Source organism: Indicator indicator, chromosome 25, assembly GCF_027791375.1.
Source record: "Indicator indicator isolate 239-I01 chromosome 25, UM_Iind_1.1, whole genome shotgun sequence".
Taxonomy (NCBI): domain Eukaryota; kingdom Metazoa; phylum Chordata; class Aves; order Piciformes; family Indicatoridae; genus Indicator; species Indicator indicator.
Window position 1 is genome coordinate 16,407,075 of NC_072034.1, and position 23,983 is coordinate 16,431,057.

The 23,983-nt window shown below is 54.2% G+C and overlaps 1 protein-coding gene across 1 annotated transcript in view; it reads left to right on the forward strand.

Annotated features, from left to right (window-relative positions):
* Positions 1 to 23,983, forward strand: part of AFF1 (ALF transcription elongation factor 1) — an 81,766-nt gene that overhangs the window by 867 nt on the left and 56,916 nt on the right. The gene's annotated exons all lie outside the window — the stretch shown is intronic.

Sequence of the window (23,983 nt, forward strand, 5' to 3'; positions counted from 1 at the left end):
CCTGCTCTCTTTTTTAATTTTCCTCCAGGCTGGGGGGAAAAAAACCCACCCAAACCCACAAACACCAAAATAAATAAATAATTAAAAAAAAAAGACTTGCAAATGGTGGCATATCCTGCCCAGAAGTTGGACACTGGCAGGGTGCTGTCACGGTCGTGCTTTTCCCTGCAGGTTTGGAGCCAAGAGCCGGCTTTAAATTACCAACTGCAACATGACAGAGCCCTCGGCTTTGCGGAGGGAGGCTGGGAAGATTGATTGCTTGCTTAACAGCTGAACTCTTCCCTAAGCACCAACTGCCAGCTCTCTCTGCCTGTGTGGGGAGGCCTGGGAGTGTTTTCACGGAGGCCAAGGTGGAATTTTTCAGCATCCTTTCTTTTTTGTCTCCCTGTGCCCAATCACTTATTCCTCTGATTTACTGACCTGCATTATCGGTGCGGTGCCTTAATAGGCTAAGGGAGGATACAGCATCAATCTGAGTGCTGCTGCCTGCCTTGGCAGCCTGGCTTGGCTCCAAGCCCAGGGACAAGCTTGGTGGCTGGGAGCTTGCACAGCCATTTTCTTGGGTGGCAGGAGGGCACATGGGAGGTGGGACCCAGCCTCAGCAAACCAGCTGGCACTGGGGTCAGTGAAGCACATCCCCTATGCTCTAAGGTGGGCAGTGCAGAGGAGAAAGTTCTTTTTTTATGCTCTGGAGTGGTTCAAAGTGAAAGGGAAGAAAATGGACCAAGGGCTGGGTCTGTGGGGCAGTTGAAAGGACCATGAGCCCACACATCCTGGTGAGGTGGGCATGGGGACGAGGTGTGCACCTGCCAGCCTGTACCCTCCCTGTGTGTTGGCTCCTGCTGTAGTCAGGATGCTGTGAGGCACTCAAGCTGTGAAACTGCGTCAGAGCATTTCAGCACAGTGACTAAGAAGGTAACCTCTGGGTGCTTGAAGATGAGTGTTAAAGTCTCTGATTGTTGCTCACTTTAAGGTGTTTAAAAGAGAGTAGGAATGAATATCACAGAATGTTAGGGGCTGGAAGGGACCTCAAGAGATGATCCAGTCCAACCCCCCTGCCAGAGCAGGATCACCTAGAGCAGATGACACAGGAACACACCCAGGCAGGTCTTGAATATCTCCAGAGAGGGAGACTCCACAACCCCCCTGGGCAGCCTGTTCCAGTGTTCTGTCACCCTTGCAGTGAAATAATTCTTCCTCCTGTTTCCATGGAACTTCTTATGCCTCAACTTCTGCTCCCTGCCCCTTGTGCTGTCATTGGGCATCACCCAGCAGAGCCTGGTTCCATCCTCTTGGCACTCACCCTGCACATCTTTATCAACATGAATGAGGTCACCCCTTAGTCTCCTCCAAGCTGAAGAGCCCTCAGCTTCTTCAGACCCTCTTCATAAGGAAGATATTCCACTGCCTTAACCATTTTCGTGGCTCTGTGCTGGGCTCTTACAAGCAGTTCCCTGAGGCCCTTCTTGAACTGAGGGGCCCAGAACTGGCCACAGTATTCCAGATGTGGCCTCACCAGGGCAGAGTAGAGAGGGAGGAGAACCTCTATCAAAATAGGAGCAGCAGAAGTGCATTTCTTGCAAGAGGGAGGTTCCCTGGTGCTTCTGGTATTTCTCTTCTGCTGGCACAGGTGAAGCAGGCACTGCAGGCCAAAGGATTTGTGCTTTGTGAGCGTGCAGAAGTTTATATTCAGCAGTGAAGGATGAATTCATATTCCCAAGGAATCACTGGAGCTGTACTGTACAGAACCAAGGGGCCACGTGTCTGCAGGGTTCATTGGCCAAAGAGGTGTCAGAAGGTATACTCTGCCAGGTACCTGCCCAAAGATCGTAGGGTCAAAGAATTGTTAGGATTGGAAGGAACCTCAAGGCTCAGCCAGTTCCAACCCCCCTGCCATGGGCAGGGACACCTCACACCACAGCAGGTTGCTCACAGCCACATCCAGCCTGGCTGCAAAAACCTCCAGGGATGAGGCTTCCACCACCTCCCTGGGCAACCTCTGCCAGGCTCTCACCACCCTCGTGCCCAACAACTTCTTCCTCACATCCAATCTCAAGCTCCCCACTTCTGGTTTTGCTTCATTCCCCCCACTCCTATCCCTCCCTCACGCCCTCCAAAGTCCCTCCCCAGCTTTCTTTCTTCAGCTGAGCCCTGGGGTTGCAGCTGTAGCTTTCTTGTGCCATTGGCTTCTGGAATGTGCAGATGATCTGATGCCTGAGGTGCCCCCAAGCAGCAGGCCTGGGGTCAGGGCTTGGTGATGTGTTCAGGAACGTGTGAGTGGAAGCAGAACCTCTGAAGGAGGACAAGTTCACTTTCTTGTGCTCACCATGTGCTGCTCAGCTGCTCTGCAGCTATGCCAGGGCCACTGCAGGGCAGTGGGACAGGCTGGCACCTGAGCTCCCAGGGAGGCCTGAGGAGCTGGCTCCTTAACTGAGTGGAGATGCTTCCTTCTTCAGTGACCTGTGTGCTCTCCTGCAGCAAGTGCCAGCTGAGGGTCTTGAGTGCAATTGCAGCCCAGAGAGCCAAGCAGAGCCTGGGCTGCAGCAAGAGAAGTGTGGCCAGCAGGGCCAGGGAGGGGATTCTCCCCCTCTGCTCCACTCTGCTCAGACCCCACCTGCAGCTCTGGGGCCAGGGCTGGAGCCTCTGTTGCAGGAAGGCTGTGGAGGGGCTGGAAGGTGTCCAGAGAAGGGCCCTGAGGATGAGCAGAGGGCTGGAGCTGCTCTGCTCTGAGGACAGCCTGAGAGAGTTGGGGTTGTGCAGGCTGGAGAGGAGAAGGCTGCCAGGAGACCTTCTGGTGGCCTTGCAGCATCTGAAGGGGGCTCCAAGAAAGCTGGGGAGGGACTTTGGAGGGGGTGAGGGAGGGATAGGAGTGGGGGGGATGGAGCAAAAGTAGAAGTGGGGAGCTTGAGATTGGATGTGAGGAAGAAGTTGTTGGGCAGGAGGGTGGTGAGAGCCTGGCAGAGGTTGCCCAGGGAGGTGGTGGAAGCCTCATCCCTGGAGGTTTTTGCAGCCAGGCTGGATGTGGCTGTGAGCAACCTGCTGTGGTGTGAGGTGTCCCTGCCCATGGCAGGGGGTTGGGACTGGCTGAGCCTTGATATCCCTTCCAACCCTGACAGTTCTGTGGTTCTGTGACCAGCTGCTATTCTCAGGCTCATTTGCATCTCTGAGATGATCTCTAGACCCTGTAGGTTACACTTACTTAAAACTGGTGGATAAAGGAATACTTTGTTGTTATGGATCTGAGATTTTTTTTCCAGTTGGTGCTTTCCAAGTGGTCAGGATCAGAGTGATTGCAGGGTTAATGCAATTCCCCACCCTTCCTATGTACATTACTAAGTAGCACATCCAGAGAGCAACGTTCGATCGTTGTTGTGCTGCCTTCCCTGCTGAGCTCACCTTGCTCCTTTTCAGCCCTGCAGGGAAAGCTGCTGATGGGAAGCTCTCTGATTCCAGCCCAGGCTGTGTGAGCTCAGCCCAGAGGAATCACAGAACGGTTTGGGTCGGAAGGGACCTTTCGAGGTCATCCAGTCCAACCCCCTGCACGCAGCAGGGACATCCCCAACTAAAGCAGGTTGCTCAGAGCACCAAACAATCTCTCTTGGAATGGATCCAGGGATGGGGCATCAGCACCTTTTTGGGAAACCTGTTCTAAGGGTCTTGAAGTGAGGCTTTGATAGAAAAAGGTGGTGATGCTGTGGAGAAACAAAAGGTGACCAGGCTGCCCAGGGAGGTGGCTGAGGCCCCATCCCTGGAGGTGTTTAAGGCCAGGCTGGATGAGGCTCTGCCAGCCTGATCTGGTGTGAGGTGTCCCTGCCCATGGCAGGGGGATTGGAACTGGATAATCCTTGTGGTCCCTTCCAACCCTGACTGCTTCTATGATTCTATGCTTCTATGATTCTATGACCATACCTGCCTGTAGAACATGGGAACAGCAGCAAAGCAGTGTCCTGTGAAGGGAGGAGCACTGAGGCTTTGCCCTGAGGAGCAGCTGCCCTGGGTGCTGCAGCTTGGTTTGGTGCCATCTTGTTTCCCAGCCAGACCTAGAGACAGGTTTCATAACTGCTTTGCCTCGTGGGCTCTGTTGGTGCAGGCAGATGCCAGTATTGGTGATACTGCATTCCAGGCAGCTGATGGAGGTGAAGGAGGGCTGGCACAACCTCTTGGTGGCTTTTACTTGTCTGTGGAAAGCTAGAACACCCTGGCAACCGCTGCTGGTTCTGCTGGCACAGTGCTGCTGGCCCTGCCTGTAGAAATCCAGCCCTCTTTTCTCCAGAACACTCTGCCTAGCTGATCCACAGCCTGCTCTGAGCCTCATGGGGCTTCTCAGCTCACAATTCCTTCTTGCCTGGACTTTCTGATCCTAGAGCCCCAGAATGGTCTGGATTGGAAGGGACCTCTGAAGCTCATCCAGTCCAACCTCCTCTGCAGTAAGCAGGTACCTCCTCCACGAGATCATAGATCCTGCAGCTCCTCCCCAGAGAAGAGAGGCTCACAGGGAAGGGGATTTTTCAAGCAGATTTCTGGTTTGGGAGGTGTGTGTGTGATGTGTGTTCTGCTTTTTCTTTTCCTTCTTTCGTTTTCTTTTCCTTCTTCTTTCGTTTTCTTTTCCTTCTTCTTTCGTTTTCTTTTCCTCCTTCTTTCGTTTTCTTTTCCTTCTTCTTTCGTTTTCTTTTCCTCCTTCTTTCGTTTTCTTTTCCTCCTTCTTTCGTTTTCTTTTCCTCCTTCTGTCGTTTTCTTTTCCTCCTTCTGTCGTTTTCTTTTCCTCCTTCTGTCGTTTTCTGTGGGAGTTCCACATCCATAATTGAGGCCCTTGAAAACTTTGAAATACTCTTGTCAGGGTATAGCTGAGTTGGTAGAGGAGGGAATGGTTCCTTGGATCATGTCATTTTTCTGGGCCTGGATCAGTATTGCAGAGAAGCATCTTCTAACTGCTTTTTGTGGGAAAATCATTTACTGGTTCAGCTGCAAGAGGCAACATAGATAGCAGGAAACATTTAGTGATCTGCAGAAATTTCCCTCAGTGCTTTCCTTCTGAGGCCAGTCCCAGGGAATAAGAGCACAGAGCCTTCAAATGCCCTTAAAAAGCACAAGAGGGCTGTGATGATCTTGTTCTGCATGAGCTGGACCAGAGTGAGGTGAGGTCTCCATCCAGCACAGGCCTGACTCAGACACAGGCTGGCTGGGAGCACAGATGTTGGTTTGCTGCTTGAGCAACATGATGAAAGACTCACTTGAATGCAGGGATTCAGGGATTCACAGAATGGGCTGGGTTGGAAGGGACCTTCAAGGTCATCCAGCTCCAACCCCTTGCCATGGGCAGGGACACCTCCCAGCAGCACAGCTTGCTCAAGGCCTCATCCAGCCTGGCCCTCAACACCTCCAGGCAGGAGGCAGCCACAGCCTCCCTGGGCAACCTGTGCCAGTCTCTCCCCACCCTCACTTGAAACAATTTCTTCCTCATCTCCACTCTCACTCTCCCCTCTCCCAGCTCAAAGCCATCACCTCTCATCCTGGCACTCCCAGCCCTTGTCCAAAGTCCCTCCCCAGCTCTCCTGTGTCGCCTTCAGGTACTGGAAGGCTGCTCCGAGGTCTCCCTGGAGCCTTCTCTTCTCCAGGCTGAACAGCCACAACTCTCCCAGCCTGTCCCCACAGGGGAGGTTCTGCAGCCCTCTGGAGCCTCTCCAGCAGCTCCAGGTCCTTCTTGTGCTGGGGGCCCCAGAGCTGGAGGCAGTGCTGCAGGTGGGGTCTGAGCAGAGCAGAGCAGAGGGCAGAATCCCCTCCCTGTGCTGCTGCTCTCCCTGCTCTGGATGCAGCTCAGCACACAGCTGGCTCTGGGCTGCCAGGGACCATTGCTGGCTCCTGGGCACTTTGTCACCACCTGACACCCCCAAGGCCTTCTCCTCAAGGCTGCTCTCCAGCCACTCCTCACCCAGCCTGGATTTGTGCTTGGGATTCCCCTAACCCAAGAAAAAAAGTGGGAAGTTGTTCTCCTGTTGAGGCTTGGTCAGAGTGTGGAGGTTTTGTTCTTTGCTGTGGTGAGTTGTGTGGAGCAAAGGCTGCCTTGTGCTCTGCAGCTCTGGCTGCTGCTCCCTCTATGTCCATGCTGAAGCTGAGCAGACACACGTAGCATGGGCTGGGGTGGAGCAACTGGCTGGGGCAGATAGTGCTCCACAATGCACTCTTATCAGGGGTGGCTTCAGCCACAGCTGCACTGCCCCAGCAGAAGGCTTCTGTGGGGGCCAAGGCAGCAGCTGCTGCCTGTGCTGTGAGCACCCTGGCCACAGCTGCATGTTGACAGCCAGGCTGAGGAGGAGAAGTTGTGTTCTAGAGCTGTAGAGAGTTTAGCAGCTGTGGGAAGCAGTGAGAGGCATAGAATCCTAGAATCAGTCAGGGCTGGAAGGGCCCACAACATCATCCATTTCCAACCCCCCTGCCATGGGCAGGGACACCTCACACTAGATCAGGCTGGCCGGAGCCTCATCCAGCCTGGCTGCAAACACCTCCAGGGATGGAGCCTCAACCACCTCCCTGGACAACCCATTCCAGGCTCTCACCACTCTCATTGGGAAGAACTTCTTCCTCACATCCAATTTGAATCTCCCCACTTCCAGCTTTATTCCATTCCCCCCACTCCTGTCAGTGCCTGATAGCCTCAAAAGTCCCTCCCCAGCTTTCTTGTAGGCCCCCTTCAGATATGGAAAAGCCACAGTAAGGTCAGATCAGTAAGGCAGAATCCTTGCTCACTGTTTTGCCTCTCAGCTGATGGCTGCTCCTCCTGTGGGCAGCAGGGCCAGGAGGTGACCATCCCCCTGTGCTCAGCACTGGGGAGGCCACATCCTGAGTGCTGTGTTCACCTCTGGGTCCTCACTCCAGGAGGGACATTGAGGTTCTGGAGCCTGTCCAGAGAAGGGTCTGGAGCCCCTGGGCTAGAGGAGGGACTGAGGGAGCTGGGGGTGTTCAGGCTGGAGAAGAGGAGGCTGAGGGAGACCTCAGTGCTCTCTGCAGCTCCCTGGAGGGAGGTTGGAGCAAGGAGGAGGCAGCCTCTGCTCCTTGATGTTGAGCAACAGGAGCAGAGGAAATGGTTCCAAGCTGCACCAGGGGAGGTTCAGGCTGGATCTCAGGAAATACTTCTTCACAGAGAGGGTTCTCAGACACTGGAATGGTCTGCCCAGGGCAGTGCTGGAGTCACCATCCCTGGGGGTGTTCCAGCAGTGTGTGGAGCTGGTGCTTAGGGACATGGTTTGGTGTTAACCCTGCAGTGCTGGGTCAAGAGTTGGACTGGATGAGCTTGGAGGTCTCTTCCAACCTGATATTCTCTGTGATTCTGTGCGGTTTGCCCCCAGCTCTCTTAGATGCTGCTGAGGTGCCTAAGTCACCTTGTTTAAAGATAAAATCACCTAAGAGAAAACAAAATCAGATAAAATAAGATCATATTATTTGACTGCAGGGGTTTTAAGAAAGGCATTTCTTTTGCTGCCTTCTCGTAGGGGAAGGGAGAGGAGAGAGGTGTGCAAGGCAGAAAAGTGTTTGTGGGCACAAAGCTGTGTTTGAGGAAGAACTTTGCTGCTCTGAGTGCTGTGCTCAGCACTGTCAAGATTTGAAGAGGGAGCCTTCAGCCTCAGGTGCCAAATGTTGCATGAAGATGGTGGAGAACTTGCTCTGTGGGGAGAGATTGTTGGGATTGTTCAGCCTGGAGAAGAGAAGGCTCTGGGGAGACCTCAGAGCAACCTTCCAGTACCTGAAAGGGCTCCAGGAGAGCTGGGGAGGGACTTTGGACAAGGGCTGGGAGTGCCAGGATGAGGGACAATGGCTTTGAGCTGGGAGAGGGGAGAGTGAGAGTGGAGATGAGGAAGAAATTGTTTCAATTGAGGGTGGGGAGAGACTGGCACAGGTTGCCCAGGGAGGCTGTGGCTGCCTCCTGCCTGGAGGTGTTCAAGACCAGGCTGGATGAGGCCTTGAGCAAGCTGTGCTGGTGGGAGGTGTCCCTGCCCATGGTGTGGATGATCTTGAAGGTCCCTTCCAACCCAGCCCATTCTGTGATTCTCTGTTTGCCTTCTGGTGTGGTTTAGGCAAAGATGTTGTTGAGTGTCTGGAGCTGTCATTTGGAGTTGCACTGAGTGTTTATCATCTCTGTGACCTAAAGCTTTCCATCAGTGTTCTTTTTTTTTTTTTTTTTTCTGCAGTGCCCCCAGTCAGGGTAAGAGAAAAAACTGTCCCCACGTTCATTCGCAGAGAAAGTTCAGCAAGCACATTGTTAATGTTTAACCTCAGAGACAACAGCAAAACTCATTCTCAGAGCTGTAAAAAGGAAAAAAATAAATGTGACTTTCGGTTTTGGACTTAAAGAAAAGGAAAATAAAAAAGGGGAAGAGAAGAGGCAACAAAAACCAGAGAGCAAGAGTACCCCTGCCCCAGTTCAGCCCTTTTAAAAGCAAAGGCAGCAGCATATGGCAGTGGTTTCATTCTATAAGTGGTCTATAAGCTTTTTGACTTGAGAGGAGTAGGGGTTGGAAGGGATCTCTGGAGATCATCCAGTCCAACCCCCCTGCCAGAGCAGGGTCACCCAGAGCAGGTCACACAGGAGCACATCCAGCTGGGTCTTGAAAGTCTCCAGAGAAGGAGACTCCACCAGCTCTCTGGGCAGCCTGTCCCAGGGCTCTGCCACACTCACAGCAAAGATGTTTCTCCTCATGCTTAGATGGAACTGCCTATGTTCAAGTTTGTGACCAGTACCCCTTGTGCTGTCACTGGGGACCACTGAGAAGAGTCTGACCCCATCCTCCTGACCCCTACCCTTAGCTGTTGGTAAGCATTGATCAGATCCCCCTCAGCCTCCTCTTGTGTAATGCAGAAGCAGCTAATGTCCTGCTGCTGATCTCTGAGCAGCTCCTTGATGGCCCAGCACTGCCTAGCAGATTTGTGTGTGAGACCCTGAGACCCCTCCCTGAGCTGAGCTCTGGCCACCACAGCTTGCAGTGAGGTTGGAGTTGAAAGGAGTTATTAAAACCCATAGCAGTGAAGGGATATTTCCCTCTTTGGGGAGCTGTGGACTTATGGTAAGGAAATGCTTTCAGTGTCCTTGTGCTCCTGCAGCTGCAGAGGTTGTGCTTGAGAAGAGAGCACAGAGACAATTCATCTCTGCAAGCACAGCTGAGAGGTTCTCCCTCCTAGCTGCTCTGCAGCTATTTCTCCACAATCCTCTCTTCCCCCCCCCCCCCCCCCAACCCCAACAGGCAGTTCTGGAAGAATCAGCCTGGTTCAGAGCTGAGGAATCTGCAGGTGGTCCAGAGGTGCTTTGCTGAAGTGCTTTCCTCTCCCTGTGCCCACAGCCCTGGGCAGAACAAGCAGTTCTAGGAAGAGTTGTCCTGCTGGTGCCAGTGGTTCTGCTGGGAGCAAGCTGGCAGTCCAGGGACCTCTTTCTTCATACCTGTGCTGGAATGATGTGTGCCAACAGAAAGAGAGCTCTCCAGCCCCTCAGAGTTGTCCCCTGGGACATGACCTGAGGCCAGTGCTGTCCCCTGGGACATGACCTGGTGCCAGTGCTGTCCTTACCCACAGACAGGTGTGGAGCACACAGTGCCTCAGTCAAGGCTCTTGCATTCAGTGCTGCTTCCTCTCAGCTCCCTTCAGACTCCTTGTTCCTGTAGCTTTCTGACTTGGCAGCAATCCTTCATGCTAGGCAAAGCAATGGGAAGGAAAAGAAAAGTCCTTTGGTGTTTTGTTTTTTTTTTTTCCCCTCAGCTATAGCAAAAGAAAAAAAAATTTCCCAAGTCCTGTTTCAAATTCCCTCTCTGGTGGGTGTGCAGTGTGGAAGGAGGCATGGTGAAGAAAATTCTTCTCTTTCTGTGTCCCAGCCCTCCCTTCTGCTTTTCCTTTGGTGGGTTTGTCTGTTAGCTGCCCTTCCATTTGTCCTTCCAGCCCATTGCTTCCTGGCTGTTAAAGTGGCAGGGAGCAGATGAAAAGTTTGCCACTTACAGACAGGGGAAGTGCTGCCCAAACGACTTCTGTACCTTGCCTGTTCCTTTGGGTGTTGATTAAATACCAAGTTTCCTCTTGGGAAAAAATTGCTTCCTTGACAAGGGGCTGCCCTCCCCCCTCCCAGCCTGCTGGGAAGGATCACAGAAACATTCAGGTGGGGAAAGCCCCTCAGGATCCCCGAGTCCAACCATTGACTCTACTCTGCAAGGGTCACCCCCAAACCATGTCCCCAAGCACCACATCCAAACCTCCTTTGAACACCTCCAGGCTTGGGGACTCCACCATCTCCCTGGGCAGCCTCTGCCAGTGCCTGACCACTCTTGCTGGGAAAAATGTTTCCCAATGTCCAGGCTAAGCCTGCCCTGGTGCAGCTTGAGGCCATTCCCTCTTGTTCTATCACTAATGACCTGTGAGAAGAGACCAGCAGCAACCTCTCCACAAGGTCCTTTCAGGTAGTTGTAGACAGCAATGAGGTCTCCCTCAGCCTCTTCTTTTTAAAACTATCCATCCCCAGCTCCTTCAGTCTCTCTTCATCAGATTTATTCTCCAGGTCCTTCCCAGCTTCCTTGCCCTCCTCTGCCCTGGCTCCAGCACCTCCACATCTCTCTGGCATTGAGGTGCCCAAAGCTGAAGGCAGCACTCCAGGTGTGACCTCCCCAGAGCTGAGTGCCAGGGGACAGTCCCCTCCTTGCTCCTGCTGGACACAGCATTGCTCATCCCAGCCAGGATGCCTTTGGCTTTCTTGGCCACCTGAGCACTGCTGGCTCCCCTTCAGCTGCTTGTCCATCAACACCTCCAGGTCCCTTTCTGCCAGCAGCTTTCAGCCACACTGCCCCAAGCCTGCAGCACTGCTTGGGGTTGTAGTGACCCAAGGGCAGGACCTGACACATGGCCTGGTTGAAGCTCATCCCATTAACACTGGCCATGGATACAAGGTGCAGGTAATGCTGCTGGAAGCTGTTTGCCACAGCTCTAAAGCCCCTTTCTGCCCAGCAGTCTGCCAGGCAAATCATAGGTTGGCTTTGTTTTTTCAGGAGTTGGTTCTTTCCTGTGGAGGCTCACAGGATGCTAGGGGTTGGAAGGGACCTCTGGAGATCTTCCAGTCCAAGCCCCTGCCAGAGCAGGACCAGAGAATGCAGCACAGGGCACACAGGAACACATCCAGACAGGGCTGCAAAGGCTCCAGAGAAGGAGACTCCACAACCTCTCTGGGCAGCCTGCTCCAGGGCTCTGGCACCCTCCCAGTGCAGAAGTTCCTCCTCCTGCTGAGCTGGAACCTCCTGGGCTGCAGTTTCCATCCCTTGCCCCTTGGCCTAGCCCAGGGCACAGTGAGCAGAGGCTGTCCCTGTCCCTTCCTTCCTGCCCCCCAGCCCTCAGCTCTTGAGAGACATTGAGCAGATCCCTCTCAGCCTTCTCCTCTCCACACTAACCACCCCCAGGGCTCTCAGCCTCTCCTCCCCAGGCAGTGCTCCAGGCCCTTCAGCATCCTTGCAGCCCTCCCTTGGCCTCTCTCCAGCAGATCCCTGTAGATCCCTCCTGAGCTGGGGAGCCCAGCACTGGATGCAATATTCCAGGGGAGGTCTGAGCAGGACAGAGCAGAGGGGGAGGAGAACCTCCCTGGCTCTGCTGGTCAAAATCCTCTTAATGCACCCCAGGAAGAAACCAGAGTGTGAGGGCTGAAACTCCAGCAGCAGTCATGGGGTTAACAAGATCTCTAAGCCAGGCAGGTGCCCCCTGGATCTGTCCTTTCACCTCTCTTTCCCAGTCACAGAATCAGCCAGGTTGGAAGAGACCTCCAAGATCTTCAAGTCCAACTGATCACCCAACCCTAACTGATCAACCAGACCATGGCACTGAGTGCCTCATCCAGGCTCTTCTTAAACACCTCCAGGGATGCTGACCCCACCCCCTCCCTGGGCAGCACATCCCAAGGGCAATCTCTCTGTCTGGGAAGATCTTCTTGCTAAGACCAAGCCTAAACCTCCCCCTGCACAGCTTGAGACTGTGTCCTCTTGTTCTGGTGCTGCTTGCCTGGGAGCAGAGCCCAAGCCCCACCTGGCTGCAACCTCCCTGCAGGTAGTTGTAGGTTGTTCACTGAAAGCCACCCAGGCCTCCCTGCCACACTGCCCCTGCCCCTGCCAGGGATTTCCTCCCTCACAAGCTGCTAGCCCAAAGCAGCAATGGTGCCAGGGCTGCAGTCCCACCTAGGGGCCAGGGAACACCATTGCCCTTCTTTGGCTTTCCTCAATCCCTTCATGGCATGTGGCTTTCCTTCAGCTGCTCTCGAAGCAGCAGAGTTCTGTCTGCTGAGCACAGGCTGCCCCTGCCCTTCACAGAGAGCTTCACAGAGTCCTGCAATGGTTTGGGTTGGAAGGGATCTCCAGAGCTCATCCAGTCCAAGCCCCCTGCAGCCAGCAGGGACATCCTCAGCTAGATCAGGCTGTGCAGAGCCCTTTCCTTCTTTCCTTTGGGTTCAGGCACTGACTGGATCCAGACCTTGGATCCTGCTGATGCCCAGCGAGGTCTGGATGGCGAAGAGGCAAGCAGAGGAGGTTTGAGATGGTTGGTGTGAGCCCAGGCTGGCAAGGCAGTGCTGGGAGCCGGGGCAGGATGCCAGGCTCAGCAGGGTGCCAGGCTCAGCAGGGTGTACATGCAAGGTATTGTTACAGCTGCTGCTCTCCACTGCCTGCTTCCCTCTGGGCCTTTCTGCACTGCTTTTGGTGGTGGCCAAATCCTAGCCTTCAGCATGGGTGCTGGCTTCCAGCTGATCTGGTTCCCTCCACAGCTCTGGAGAGGCTTCAGCTCTGTAGTACAAGGCAGTTAACTGCTTCAGGAGAGGAGGGGTTCAGAGCAGAATCTGCTTTTCCCCTTTCCTTTGGCTTTAAGCTTTCAAGTGCAGTTCAAGAAACTGTTGCTGTAGGAGAGCCCTGCTGGCGCTTGTGCTGCAAATGAGTTCTTGACTTGGAGCTTTGACAGAATCCCAGCGTGCCAGGCTGGAAGGGACCCCAAGGACCCTCTGCTCCAACCCCCCTAGGTCCCAGTGCAGCTGCAATCAGCTGGCTCAGCACCCTGGCAAGATGAGTCCCAAACTGTGCCATGGATGGGACTCCACTGCTGCCCTTGGGAGATGATTCCAGTCTCTGACTGTGCTCATGGGGAAACATTTTCCTCTGGAGCCCAATGGGAATGTCCCCAGCAGTACCTTGTCCCCATCCCCCCTTGTCTTTGCCATGGAGCAGCTTGTCCAGAGGGAGTCTCCATCCTGCTGGCAGCCACCCTCCATGTGCTGCTCCATGCTGAGAAGGTCTCCCCTCAGCCTTCCCTTCTCCAGGCTGACCAGCCTCAGCTCTCTCAGCCTCTCCTCACAGGGCAGGTACACAGAGGATGGGGTTGGCATGTGCTCAAAATAGATTCCTGATTCATAGCTTGAAAGCAAGCACTGACTTCTGGGTGTGCATGACAAAGAGAGGTGGGAAAGGGATTTCCCTTCGCATGGCCTTTGCTCTTTCCCTGTTGTGAGCATTGCTACAAGCATCATATGGCTGAGCAGAGCCGTGCTGAATGAGGTAACGTGGGGCTAAGACACAGTCTGCTGGGCAGAAGGATTCAGAGAGTTGTTCTGAGGATGGATGAAAGGAAAGCTTCAGGGGGATTGGAAAGTGCAGGAAGAGTGGCTCTGTGCTTTCCTTCCACGCTCATTTTTCAAGTGGCTTCCAGCCAGAGGTTGTGCAAAAGGTTTGCTCTTTTCTGGCTGCATGCTGAGTAACTGCAACAGCTGAGTAAGATGAGGAAGATACAGAATGTGTTGGAAAGGGAGAAAGATTTGGGGGAGAATTAGTAACCCTGGATGGTTTTTTATTTCCTTCTAAAAGTCATTGCAGATGCCCATGGTCAGCTTAGCTTTGCTTGGCAACACCTTGCTTCCTGCAGGTGACTTGGCTTGGGATGTTCCCTGGGGTGTTTGGGGTGGTAGCTGACGTTGGAGTTGTTTACTCATTGCAGTTGTGGACACTTAATAAATGACTCCCTGGGACAGCAAGAGTCTACAGAGAGGTGAAGCAATCCAGAGGAAGCAGGTCCCTGTGATGAGGCAAGAAGCTGGCTGGCTGGAAGCAGGTTGTTCAAGAGGCTTACCACGTTCCACACTGGATGTAGCTCTAGACGGAGTCCAGGGGTGAGGCCACAACTTGAGTGCTGGGTGCAGTTTTGGGGCCCTGAGTGCAAGAAGGCCATTGAGGAGCTGGAGCAGGGCCGGGAAGGGTGTGGAGAAGAGGGCTGGGGAGGAGCAGCTGAGGGAGCTGGGGGTGTTTGGTGTGGAGAAGAGGAGGCTGAGCTCAGGGAGACCTCATTGCTTTCTACAGCTCCCTGAGAAGAGGCTGCAGCCAGGTGGGGCTTGGGCTCTGCTCCCTAGTCTCAGCTGATAGAGGGAGAGGAAGTGGCCTCAAGTTGCACCAGGGGAGGTTTAGTTTGGAGATGAGGAAGAATTTCTTTGCTGCCAGAGTGGTCAGGGATTGGCAAAGGCTGCCCAGGGAGGTGGTGGAGTCCCCATCTCTGGAGGTGTTCCAGCAAGCTGTGGCCATGGCACTTGGGGCCATGGTTTGGTGGTCATGGTGGGGTTGGGTTGCTGGTTGGGCTCTGTGACACTGCAGCAGCCAACCCAGAAGCTTTTAAAACCTTCTTCAGAAGTGTGGTGCAGTGGAGAAGCTGAGGGAGCTGGGGGTGTTCAGCCTGGAGAAGAGGAGGCTCAGGGCAGACCTCATTGCTCTCTACAACTACCTGCAGGGAGGTTGTAGCCACGTGGGGGTTGGGCTCTGCTCCCAGGCAAGCAGTGACAGAAGCAGAGGACACAGTCTCAAGCTGTGCCAGGGGAGGTTTGAGCTGGAGGTGAGGAAGAAATTCTTCCCAGACAGAGATTGGCCCTTGGGATGCGCTGCCCAGGAGGTGGTGGAGTCACCATCCCTGGAGGTGTTCAAAACCAGCCTGGATGAGGCACTCAGTGCCATGGCTTAGTTGATTAGATGGTGTTGGGTGCTAGGTTGGACTGGATGATCTCTGAGGTCTTTTCCAACCTGGTTAATTCTGTGAATCTGGTTACTGTAGGGCATCTGCTGTGTCCCTTGGACAGCAGGGTGCAGAGCTCCTGCCTGGTGTCAGGGTGCTGGATGAGTGTTACCTGGAACATGTGTGGGAGGGCAGGTGATGAGGAAGCCCAGGGAGAAGCTGTGCTGAGTCACTCTGCTTCCAAACCCTCTGTCACCACCATGGCACTGAGAACAGGGCTTGAAGAGGCCTTTGGTTGTTACCATGAGAGCACTGCCAAGCTCAGAGGCTCTGCTGGGCTTGCTAGAGGAAGGGGATGTGTCCCTGGAGGACACCCTGAGTCCCTGCTGCCTGCACACAGTGCTGCAGACCCCCAGGGACCTCCTCCTGTGCATTTCTGCAGCACCCTGGGGGTAATTCTCCAGGCTTGGTTACAAGCTTAGCACAAAATCACCCCCAACATTGTCTGGGCAGACAGAACTCCCTTGGAGAGTGAGGATTTCCTCAGACAAAGGGACAGCCATGAGAACAGTCTTGGAGAGACACCAGTCCCTCCACTCCCTAGAAGGCTGAAACTAGGCTGCAGCAAGAGAAGTGTGGCCAGCAGGGCCAGGGAGGGGATTCTCCCCCTCTGCTCCACTCTGCTCAGACCCCACCTGCAGCTCTGGGGCCAGGTCTGGAGCCTCTGTTGCAGGAAGGATCTGGAGGGGCTGGAAGGTGTCCAGAGAAGGGCCCTGAGGATGAGCAGAGGGCTGGAGCTGCTCTGCTCTGAGGACAGCCTGAGAGAGTTGGGGTTGTGCAGGCTGGAGAGGAGAAGGCTCCCAGGAGACCTTCTGGTGGCCTTGCAGCATCTGAAGGGGGCTCCAAGAAAGCTGGGGAGGGACTTTGGAGGGGGTGAGGGAGGGATAGGAGTGGGGGGGATGGAGCAAAAGTAGAAGTGGGGAGCTTGAGATTGGATGTGAGGAAGAAGTTGTTGGGCAGGAGGGTGGTGAGAGCCTGGCAGAGGTTGCCCAGGGAGGTGGTGGAAGCCTCATCCCTGGAGGTTTTTGCAGCCAGGCTGGATGTGGCTGTGAGCAACCTGCTGTGGTGTGAGGTGTCCCTGCCCATGGCAGGGGGTTGGGACTGGCTGAACCTTGAGCTCCCTTCCAGCCCTGACAGTTCTAAAATGGTAGAGAGCCTGGAAGGCACTGAATGAGAGGAGCTACAATGCAGTGAACACCTCCTCTGCCTAGCTGCCTTTTACCAGTCAGCTGCCAGGTTTTGCTGCTTGAAGCAGGCAAGGGAGGCTGCTGGGATGTGGCCAGGTCTCTTCATGGCATGTTTGTGACATGACTGAGGTTTAGCTGCCTCCTGGCCTCAGGTTGCAAGGGTTCCATCTAACATCTGCTTGCTCCACATGCTTCCTTCTCCAAGGAAGAGCATCTTCCTCACTTGTCACAGCTCTGCTCTGCCAGGCCTGCACAGCTGCTGGCTGTTTGCAAGGGCTGGAATGTGAGGAAGCTTTCCTCAGTGACCTCACAGGCTTCCAATGGATCAGAGGGGAAGGGCCTGGGGAAGAGCAGGAGAGCTGTGCTGCAGGAGAGGCTTCCAGTGGCTCAGAGGGTGAGGAGTTGGGGAAGAGCAGGAGAGCTGTGCTGCAGGAGAGAGAAGCTTCCAATGGCTCAGGGGGTGAGGAGTTGGGGAAGAGCAGGAGAGCTGTGCTGCAGGAGAGAGAAGCTTCCAATGGCTCAGGGGGTGAGGAGTTGGGGAAGAGCAGGAGAGCTGTGCTGCAGGAGAGAGAAGCTTCCAATGGCTCAGGGGGTGAGGAGTTGGGGAAGAGCAGGAGAGCTGTGCTGCAGGAGGAGAGGCTTCCAATGGCTCAGGGGGTGAGGAGTTGGGGAAGAGCAGGAGAGCTGTGCTGCAGGAGGAGAGGCTTCCAATGGCTCAGGGGGTGAGGAGTTGGGGAAGAGCAGGAGAGCTGTGCTGCAGGAGGAGAGTCTTCCAATGGCTCAGGGGGTGAGAAGTTGGGGAAGAGCAGGAGAGCTGTGCTGCAAGGAGAGGCTTTCAATGGCTCAGAAGGTGAGGAGCAGAAGGAAGGGAGGAAATAACCTGCAAAGTAGAACATGTCCAAGGGAGAGTGGTGGGAACCACCTGGAGAAGCAGCCAGCCTGCTTCACTGCCTGGTTTGCTTGGTGCTGATTGTGTTGCCTAAGGCCACACAAACAGGAATGGTCTCAAACAGTTCCCAAGCCCTGCCTGCTGGTCACAGAGGTGCAAGGGGCAGAAGTGGTCACTTCTTGCTTTAGAACTTCCTTGGCATTCCTCACTCTGCCCTTAGAGGCAGGAGCAAGGATGCTGTGTGGGGAGGAACTCATCCTGCACACCAGAAACTCTTCTGCAGCTTCACCAACACTCCTGGCAGGCACTCACCTCCTCCAGTGTTTATGCCACGTCTGCAGTCCTGCTCTCTGGTCTCTCCCTGCTTTGGGGACCCTCTTGAAGGGAGGGCATGAGGGGCAGTACTGGGAACACTGCTCTTTGTCAGTGCCATGGGCAGTGGGGTCAGGGCACCCACAGCAAGTTTGTGGATGACACCAAGCTGTGTGGTGCTGTTGACAGGCTGGAGGGAAAGGATCCATCCAGAGGGACCTGGACAGGCTAGAGAAGTGGGGCCAAGGCAGCCTCATGAAGATCAACAAGGCCAAGTGCAAGGTTCTGTGCCTGGGTCAGGGGAATCCCAAGCACAACTCCAGGCTGGGTGAGGAGTGGCTGGAGAGCAGCCTTGAGGAGAAGGCCTTGGGGGTGTCAGGTGGTGACAAAGTGCCCAGGAGCCAGCAATGGTCCCTGGCAGCCCAGAGCCAGCTGTGTGCTGAGCTGCATCCAGAGCAGGGAGAGCAGCAGCACAGGGAGGGGATTCTGCCCTCTGCTCTGCTCTGACCCCACCTGCAGCACTGCCTCCAGCTCTGGGGCCCCAGCACAAGAAGGACCTGGAGCTGCTGGAGAGGCTCCAGAGGAAGCCACAAAGATGATCAGAGGGCTGGAGAACTTCTCCTGTAAGGACAGGCTGGGAGAGTTGTGGCTGTTCAGCCTGGAGAAGAGAAGGCTCCAGGAAGACCTCAGAGCAGCCTTGCAGTACCTGAAGGGGCTCCAGGAGAGCTGGGGAGGGACTTTGGACAAGGGCTGGCAGGGACAGGCTGAGGGACAATGGCTTTGATCTGGGAGAGGGGAGAGTGAGAGTGGAGATGAGGAAGAAATTGTTTCAAGTGAGGGTGGGGAGAGACTGGCACAGGTTGCCCAGGGAGGCTGTGGCTGCCTCCTGCCTGGAGGTGTTCAAGGCCAGGCTGGATGAGGCTGGTGGGAGGTGTCCCTGCCCATGGCAGGGGGTAGGAACTGGATGATCTTGAATGTCCCTTCCAACCCAACCCATTCTATGACTCTTATGATCTCTGTCCCCCCATGAGAGGCCCATCCTGGTCGTCTCCCAGCCAGGCATCTGCTCCTGAACCTCCTCTGGTGGCATTGGTTTGTTGCTCGCTGGTTTCCCCAAAGTGCTTTGAATGGAAATGTAAAACCAGTCAGAAGCACCAAGGCTAACGAAGGGAATAATCTCTTAATTGCAGTGCTGTAAATGACTGCTCAGCACATGAGGGCCACACTTGCAGGGGGGAAAAAAAATCCTGAATGAAAGACACTGAACACTTCAGCTGCTAAGAACCAGGATTTATTGCCCATCTGAGCAGCAGGCTAAGCAGGGCAGATCACCTGACAATGGTGAGTGCTTTTGGAGGGAGGAATTGCCTCATGCAGGGCATTCAGTGTGTGGGACACTGCTAATTCTGCCAGGATAAATGCACAAAGAGTGATTAATTAATAGTGGCGAGATACTCGTGCATGCACTGTCCTTAGGCAACCCAGGGAAAAAAAAAAAAAAAAAAGGGTTCATCAGCACATTGCCCAGAGAGCTGCTGGGGTGCAGGAGTTTGCCACTTCAGCTAGAAAATGAGTTGGAGCTCTGCCTCCCTCTTGCTGTGTTGGGTGCCTCACCAAAACTGCCTCCTGTTTGTGAGCAGCAAAGTGCAAGATCACAGAATGGCTTGGAAGGGACCTTAAAGATCATCCAGCACCTCTCAGCCAGGCTGGGAGAGTTGTGGCTGTTCAGCCTGGAGAAGAGAAGGCTGCAGGCAGAGCTCAGAGCAGCCTTGCAGTAGCTGAAGGGGCTCCAAGAAGGCTGCAGAGGGACTGCTGCCAAAGGCCTGCAGGGACAGCCCCAGGGGCAATGGTTTGAAATGAGAGCAGAGCAGATTGAGCTTGGATGTGAGGAACAAGTTCTGCCCCAGGAGGCTGCTGCAACACTGCAAGAGGTTGCCCAGGGAGGTGGCTGAGGCTCCATGGCTGGAGAGGGCTGTGGGCAACCTGATCTAGTGGAGGATGTCCCTGCTGAGTGCAGGGGGGTGGCCTGGATGAGCTTTGGAGCTGCCTTCCAAGCCAAACCCTCTATGACACACACCAGCACTGCTGGGTTGTGGTATTGCTGCAGGCTAATCAAAGCACAGAGCCTTCAGAAGCTGTCTGTCTGCTGGGTATCTCACCTAGGTTAGGCAGCAGCAGGTGAGATGAGCTTGGCACTGAGCTGGCAGTGGGTTTGGGGTATAGCTGAGTGCTCCCCAGAGCAGAATATAGTTAGCAAGGAGCATCTGCTCCCACAGCATCGTTGCCCAGGGAAGCCAAAATTGGAAGTGGCCTTGCTGCTTCCCCCCAGCACTCTCCTTTCCCAGTTTACTGCATGGTTTCCCTGTGCTGGGTAGCCACAGATTCACAGAATGGGTTGGAAGGGATCTTAAAGACCATCCAGTTCCAACCCCCTGCCATGGGCAGGGACACCTCCCAGCAGCCCAGCTTGCTCAGGGCCTCATCCAGCCTGGCCTTGAACACTTTCAGGCTTGGAGCCTCCACAGCTTCTCAGGGCAACCTGTGCCAGTGCCTCACCGCTCTCATGGGCAAGAATTGGTTCCTCCTGTCTTGCCTAAATCAAGCTCCTTTCAGTTTGAAGCCATTTCTCCTCATCCTGGCACTCCCAGCCCCTGGCAGAAGTCCCTCCCCAGCTCTCCTGGAGCCCCTTCAGGTATTGGAAGGTTGCTCTGAGGTCTCCCTGCAGCCTTCTCTTCTCCAGGCTGAACAGCCCTAACTCTCCCAGCCTGTCCCCACAGGGGAGGTTCTGCAGCCCTCTGATCGTCTTGGTGGCCTCCTCTGGTCCCACTCTTAACAGTTCAAGTCCTTCTTGTGCTGGGGCTTCCAGAGCTGCCCCATCATTGCAGGTGGGGTCTCAGCAGAGCAGATCAGAAGGGCCAAATCCCCTCCTTCCATCTTCTTCTCCCCCTTCCCTTGTTTTCTCTTTCCCCCCTCCCCCTTTTTCTCTTTCTCCCCCCTCTCTTTTTCTCTCTTTCTCCCCCCTCTCTTTTTCTCTTTCTCCCCCCTCTCTTTTTCTCTTTCTCCCCCTCTCTTTTTCTCTTTCTCCCCCCTCTCTTTTCTCTCTTTCTCCCCCCTCTCTTTTTCTCTCTTTCTCCCCCCTCTCTTTTTCTCTCTTTCTCCCCCTCTCTTTTTCTCTCTTTCTCCCCCCTCTCTTTTTCTCTTTCTCCCCCCTCTCTTTTTCTCTTTCTCCCCCCTCTCTTTTTCTCTTTCTCCCCCCTCTCTTTTTCTCTCTTTCTCCCCCCTCTCTTTTTCTCTTTCTCCCCCCTCTCTTTTTCTCTCTTTCTCCCCCCTCTCTTTTTCTCTCTTTCTCCCCCCTCTCTTTTTCTCTCTTTCTCCCCCCTCTCTTTTCCTCTCTTTCTCCCCCCTCTCTTTTCCTCTCTTTCTCCCCCCTCTCTTTTTCTCTCTTTCTCCCCCCTCTCTTTTTCTCTCTTTCTCCCCCCTCTCTTTTTCTCTCTTTCTCCCCCCTCTCTTTTTCTCTCTTTCTCCCCCCTCTCTCTTTCTCTCTTTCTCCCCCCTCTCTTTTTCTCTCTTTCTCCCCCCTCTCTTTTTCTCTCTTTCTCCCCCCTCTCTTTTTCTCTCTTTCTCCCCCCTCTCTTTTTCTCTCTTTCTCCCCCCTCTCTTTTTCTCTCTTTCTCCCCCCTCTCTTTTTCTCTCTTTCTCCCCCCTCTCTTTTTCTCTCTTTCTCCCCCCTCTCTTTTTCTCTCTTTCTCCCCCCTCTCTTTTTCTCTCTTTCTCCCCCCTCTCTTTTTCTCTCTTTCTCCCCCCTCTCTTTTTCTCTCTTTCTCCCCCCTCTCTTTTTCTCTCTTTCTCCCCCCTCTCTTTTTCTCTCTTTCTCCCCCCTCTCTTTTTCTCTCTTTCTCCCCCCTCTCTTTTTCTCTCTTTCTCCCCCCTCTCTTTTTCTCTCTTTCTCCCCCCCCCCTTTTTTTTTCCCCCCTCTCTTTTCTTTCTTTTAACCAGGACAGTCAGGGAGCTGTTGGGCATGAAGGGAAAAGTATTTCTCTTGTTGCTCCTCTCTTAAAGGAGCAGCTTTCCCCAGGTGCTCGGAGTACCACCTCGTGTGACACCAAGTGCAGGTCAGTATTTTTCAAGGCATGAAAAGCAGCAAATCTGCTCCTGGGGAGGTGCTGTGGAGCCTCACATGCTCTGCAATGTGCATTAGCTGTGCATGGGGACCTGCCTAATGCAGCCTGCCAGGGATTACTGCTCCTGCATAGCTTGAACCCCTTCCAAGCCCTTCTGAGTGACAGTCAGGTGCTTTGTAATGTAGAATTGTTGGGTTGGAAGGGACCTCAAGGCTCAGTTCCAACCCCTGCCATGGGCAGGGACACCTCCCACCAGCACAGCTTGCTCAAGGCCTCATCCAGCCTGGTCCTGAACACCTCCAGGCAGGAGGCAGCCACAGCCTCCCTGGGCAACCTGTGCCAGTCTCTCCCCACCCTCACTTGAAACAATTTCTTCCTCATCTCCACTCTCACTCTCCCCTCTCCCAGCTCAAAGCCATTGTCCCTCATCCTGGCACTCCCAACCCTTCTCCAAAGTCATGGAGCTCAGCCTCTTCCACGCTGCACACCCCCAGCTCCTTCAGCTGCTCCTCCCCAGCCCTCCTCTGCAGACCCTTCCCCAGCTTTCTTGTCCTTCTCTGGCCCTGCTCCAGCTCCTCAATGTCCTTCTTGGAGTGAGGGGAAGGTTGAAGGTAACAATTAGCTTCTGTTCCATGATGATGTGAGGTAGAGCCTGAGCTTTGCTCTGGAAGTGTCACAGTTCTTACTTTGGAGCTCTGCTGGCTTTAGGAAGCAGGTGAGAGCCTGCTCCTCTTGCTGGCTGTGAGCACTGCTCCTGCTGCTTTCCCACTGTCTGAGGGTCTTGGCAGGTAAAAAAAAAAACACAAAAAAGGATGAGGTGGGTTTTGTGGTGAAGGTGACTCACAGGCTTTTGGGGATCTCTTTCCTTAGCTCTTGATAATGTGGTGTTCAGATTGTGTTCAGGCTGGGGGAGCTGGGGCTGTTCAGCAGCCTTCCAGTGCCTGAAGGGGCTCCAGGAGAGCTGGGGAGGGACTTTGGACAAGGGCTGGCAGGGACAGGATGAGGGACAATGGCTTTGAGCTGGGAGAGGGGAGAGTGAGAGTGGAGATGAGGAAGAAATTGTTTCAAGTGAGGGTGGGGAGAGACTGGCACAGGTTGCCCAGGAAGGCTGTGGCTGGCCCCTGCCTGGAGGTGTTGAGGGCCAGGCTGGATGAGGCCCTGAGCAAGCTGTGCTGGTGGGAGGTGTCCCTGCCCATGGCAGGGGGTTGGAACTGGCTGAGCTTTGAGGTCCCTTCCAAGTCAAAGCATTTTTATGATTCTAGGGTAACTGGAGAAAGAGCAGAGTTAGCCCATGCTTGGACCTGGTGATCTTAGAAGTCCTTCCCCACCATTCTGTGATCTGTGGAAGTGTTTCATCAGAAATGTCTCTCTAGGGACAGTGTTTTAAATGCCAAACTGACTGCACCTTCTGTAGAGAAGTTCTTGTTCTTAACTCATCTTTCATAAAACTCCTGAAAGGAAAAAAAAAACACAAAACGAAAAAAGTAACTGGAATTCTGCTGGGGAAAAAAAAAAAGAGCTTAGTGTTGTGTTTGCTGCCTTAGAACAACAAACAGAGGGGAGTCAGAGTGCCTTGGAGAGAGGAACAGACAATGTCAGCCCAGGAGTCATGCTGCTGAGGACAGGAGGAGGGAAGGGAGAAGAATGGAAGGATGTGAAGCCAGTCACTGAGTCTGTAACTGGAACAAACCTCTTCAGCCTGGTCTCCTGCTTGTGCCTGTCAGCTTCCAGGCAGGTCCTGCCTGCTGCTGTCAAATCCACAGCCACCCCAGATGGATTTCTGGGTGATGTAGGAGGTATGGAGCAGTGAGCTGCTGCAGGGACTCTGTGCCTAGCAGGTTCCAGGAGATAGGAGATGTTCACAACCCTCAGGTGTGTCAGGCAGTAGTGAGCTGCTGCAGGGACTCTGTGCCTAGCAAGTTTCAGGAGATGTTCACAGCCCTCAGGTGTGTCAGGCAGTAGTTCTGCTCACCTGGGAGCATTTCATGGCCTTGAGCCAATAATGGTCCAACTGGGCTGCCCTTGGATCAGGCAGTTGGTTGTCTTTTGATGGTTTGCTGGATCTGCTGGGGCTTAGAAGGAATCCTGAAATGGTTTGGTTTGGAAGGGAGCTTAAAGACCATCTAGTCCCAACCCCCTGCCATGGGCAGGGACACCTCACACCACAGCAGGTTGCTCACAGCCACATCCAGCCTGGCTGCAAAAACCTCCAGGGATGAGGCTTCCACCTCCTCCCTGGGCAACCTCTGCCAGGCTCTCACCACCCTCCTGCCCAACAACTTCTTCCTCACATCCAATCTGAATCTCTCCACTTCTGCTTTTGCTCCATCCCCCCAAGTCCTATCACTCCCTGACACCCTCCAAAGTCCCTCCCCAGCTTTCTTGGAGCCCCCTTCAGATCCTGCAAGGCCTCAATGAGATGTTGCTTAACAAAG